Genomic DNA, 3,784 nt, shown 5'->3' with positions numbered 1-3,784 from the left:
GTGATGGCATAGCTTTCTCTGGGCTGAAGGATGGCTGAGTGCTCAAGGGGAGTGAGGTTGTTCGATCCAAATGATAGGGCTCCATTTTTTCTTTCTTCTTGGCTAAGCGAGTGACGGGTGGCATAAAAAATGCTCCTAGGGATGAGATGCAATAATGCCGATGGATGCAAAAGGGGGAAGGCTTCTCTATGCAAATGATTTCCTAGGTTGAGGCAAAGCTATATGACAAAACCTAAGGAGGATTGGGTTGGGGATTCTAACTTCAAAGATATGTTGTCAAAGCACAAAAGGTCTGCTTTCCTATGTGCAAGCTTGGTGGTGATTGTGTCAACTTAAGGATAGACTGATGATCCTTTAGGAAGAACACAAGATTGACCACTTGCGGATCCCAACCTTTAGCTCAAGGTGATGAGGGATAACAAGTGAAAAAGCTAGATTACCATAGACAAAACTCTATCAGAGGGGTAACCTTGGTGAGATTGGTGGATTTGGAAGATTTTAGGAATGGAAAACTGTTAGCAAGGTGACAACAATTTTGAAAGCTTAGATGTGCAGATTTTTGATTGCTAGCTAGATGGTTTGATTCTAAATGAGATGGACGAGCTAATAATGCTTAAGGGGATAACCTAAGATGGTTGGCTTTTCTACAAAGATGACTCTAAAGTGAAGCTTATCCAAGAAGATGTGGAGAAACAAGGGTGTCTAATCATAGACATCATGCCTAGTTGGTAAGGCATAAGCAGTATTAACTCTTGGATGTTGGCTAAATTTGATGGTGCGCTCTAACCAGGCCTCTTGAAGTGCTTCGTCGGTAGCTTTGTCCTCTGCTTTGTGGAGTTTGGCAATTCGTGGGCTTGGTGTTATTTCTTTTCTCTTGGCTGAAAGTTCTTGGTATGCTAGAGATGGCTTGAGTTTGACTTTGTGAAACTTCTGTTTGGGTTTGGGTTGTTCCGACATAAATTCTTGAATTTGCTTGGCTTTGGGAGATTCTGGTTGTTTTGCTTCAACCTGTTCAACTTCTAAAATAGGCAGTGACTACGCTAAGTGTTCCCTAAGCTAGGATTGACCAAGTTTGGCAAACATTCATTCAATAAATAAAAACAAGCAATAGATAGGAACACCCAGATAGAAGTTTGTGGTTCTCAGAATGTGATACCTACGCCGAGGAGTGTGTATGTTCTACAAATGTTTTGATCAGTCAGTCCAAACACATTAACATCCTAGATGGTTTTCTGCAAGGCTGATAATTGGTTTAGCTAGGGAGACCTTGATATACGCAAGGTATGTGAGGCCCAAATCCGTAGATGAGACGAAAAGGATGTCACACAGCCGAGAGGAGCAGTAACCCACTTCTCCTCTTTCACTTGTCAAAGGTATAAAGTTCCTTGAGGCTTAGCCTGAATGAGAAAATCTTGATCCCAAGAGAGGTGTCTTTCGATTGACCTCCCGATTCTTATACTCCGCCGGAACGCTGGAGTTGAGGTCATCCAAGGGGTGATGAAATCCCCAAGCAGGCCTCCTAAAAAGAAACAAGGTTTTGGATCCTAATCTTATGCACCCAATATGGCCTCGAAAGATGACAAGGGGAGAGAAGACTTGGATGACCTTGGGCTAAAAAAAATACGCTTGTTCTTTTACCAACTGACTCTTATGTGTGCTAATCTAGACTTTGCAAGCACTCATGTTTAAGAGACAATGTTCAATTCCAACTTGAAGTGCCAACAAAAGTAAATTGATCGAAGAATGCAAACAATAAGAAGAGTTAGGGTCAACAAAAGCAAACTTGCGCGCCCGAAGGCCCTCCACATCAAGTATTGATTAATTTTCTTTAAGGCATTCAAGATTGAGTGTGAGTTTGTTTTAAGCCCAAAACAAAAGTGTGTGAGATTCGATTTCAAGTGCGCACCCGAAGGCTCTCCATGTCAGTTGTTGCTCAATTTTAGTGTCCAAACTTGAAGTGTGATCGATTTAATCTAGAGTTTTGGCCATTTAAGAATTTTGATAAAGTTAAAGCAAACGTTCAAAGACCAAGTGAGTGAGTTAGATTGTGGAACATTTAACACCTTTTTCAAGTAGACCCATCCCCATAAATGGCGTTGAGATTGCAACCAATGGTTAATATTTGATGGGTGATTAGAAAAGAGGTGAGTCCAAGGAACTACTCAAATTGATTTTTGTAAATTTGTATTTTAACTTACCAAAGTTTCTTAAATGTCCAAAAATCAAACTTTGCCTAAATTGCGTGTGAAAAAGAGATTTGTTTTGTTCAATTTTAGAAGCTCCAAATGAAGTGTTTGATATTGCAATGGTTAATTGATCCATGGCATTCAAGATTGGATTTGTTGTTTTAAGCATTCATTCTAAGGAAAGTTGATTTTAATCCATGGCATTCAAGAGTGTGTTTTAAGCAACATTCATTCAATGGAAAATGTGTTTAACCATTCAAGTTCATTTTTTAGCAACATGCATTCAAAGAAAAATGGTTAAACATTCAAGTTCATTTTTTTAGCAACATGAAAACCTGCAAGAAACATGGTTAGTGGTTCCATATGTGCTCCAACCTGCAATGAGACAAAAAAAAAAAGCAATTTAGTTAGTTAGCCAAAATCTTCAAAAATGAGAGCTTAACTATGGGAAAATTTTTTTAAACTTTTTTTGCTATTTTTCCTATGCGTAAAAATGCTAAAAACAGAAATGCAACATAAGCAGGCAGAGACGACAGTCTATCAAGCGGAGACGCCAAAATACGTAGACACTGATTTTCGCAGACGACGATTTGGGTTGGCGGCGATAGAGACGACAGAACAGGTTGCGAAGACGACAGTGTAGCTGGCGGAGACGCGAATCTGCGGAGACGACGGTTGAGGATGCACAGATGACAGTCTAGTGGCAGCGCCGACAACAGAAAACCAGGTGGAGACGCCAAAATGCAGAGACGTCGATTTGGTTGCGCAGACGACAAAGTAGCCAGCGAAGACGACAGTTTGCAGGCGCAGACGCCAAAATGGCAGAGACGACACTGTGCGAAAAAAGTTGAAAAACACGAATTTTTTTCAAAATTTTTTAAATTTTTTACTATTTTTGGATTTTTAGATGGTATTTCTTCTTCCTAAGTGCGTTCTTTAACCTGCAAAAACAAGCAAAACACCCTACAACACACTCAAACAACAACAAACATTAGATGGTTAGAAAAAATGACATATAGATGAAAATGGATGATTAAATGACCCATAGTGGGGTCCCACCGGGCGTGCCAAAATGTAGAACAAGAATCTTAGTGTGCCAAGAACATTAACATTAAAGCAAACATTCACAAACTAAAATTATATTCACATATGAGATTAGACAAAAGAAACAATTAAGGAATGCAAACCCAAAAAAAAGAAACACTCCATGCTTCCTTAATTTTGTAGATGTGTCCTTTGATGTGGATGTATGCTCAAATGCTCAAAGTTGCTTCAATGGTGGAGATGGATAATAGCAAATTGGTAGCTTTGTGAGCTCTCAATTTGGCATTATAAGGGTATGGGTATGGCTTTTGGCTCTCAAAAGGGCATGGTAACTTTAGCTCAAAGATTGTTGATGAAATGGCTTGGGATGTGATTCAATTTATAGGCTAAGGGCTTGAGGGATGGAGGGCTTAGATGCAAGGATGGGGAGATGCTTAAGGAGGGCTAAGATGCACTCAAAGGGGAGCACATGGATTGTGCTTGTTTAGCACAAATGGGAAGGTGACACTTGTCACAAGGAGGATGAGTGTGAGAGGGTAGGGTAAAGGGTTGGT

This window comes from Cupressus sempervirens, chromosome 9 (assembly GCF_028749045.1).
Source record: "Cupressus sempervirens isolate cs-2001-9-10 chromosome 9, ASM2874904v1, whole genome shotgun sequence".
Lineage (NCBI taxonomy): Eukaryota > Viridiplantae > Streptophyta > Pinopsida > Cupressales > Cupressaceae > Cupressus > Cupressus sempervirens.
Note: the sequence above shows the minus strand (reverse complement) of the source record.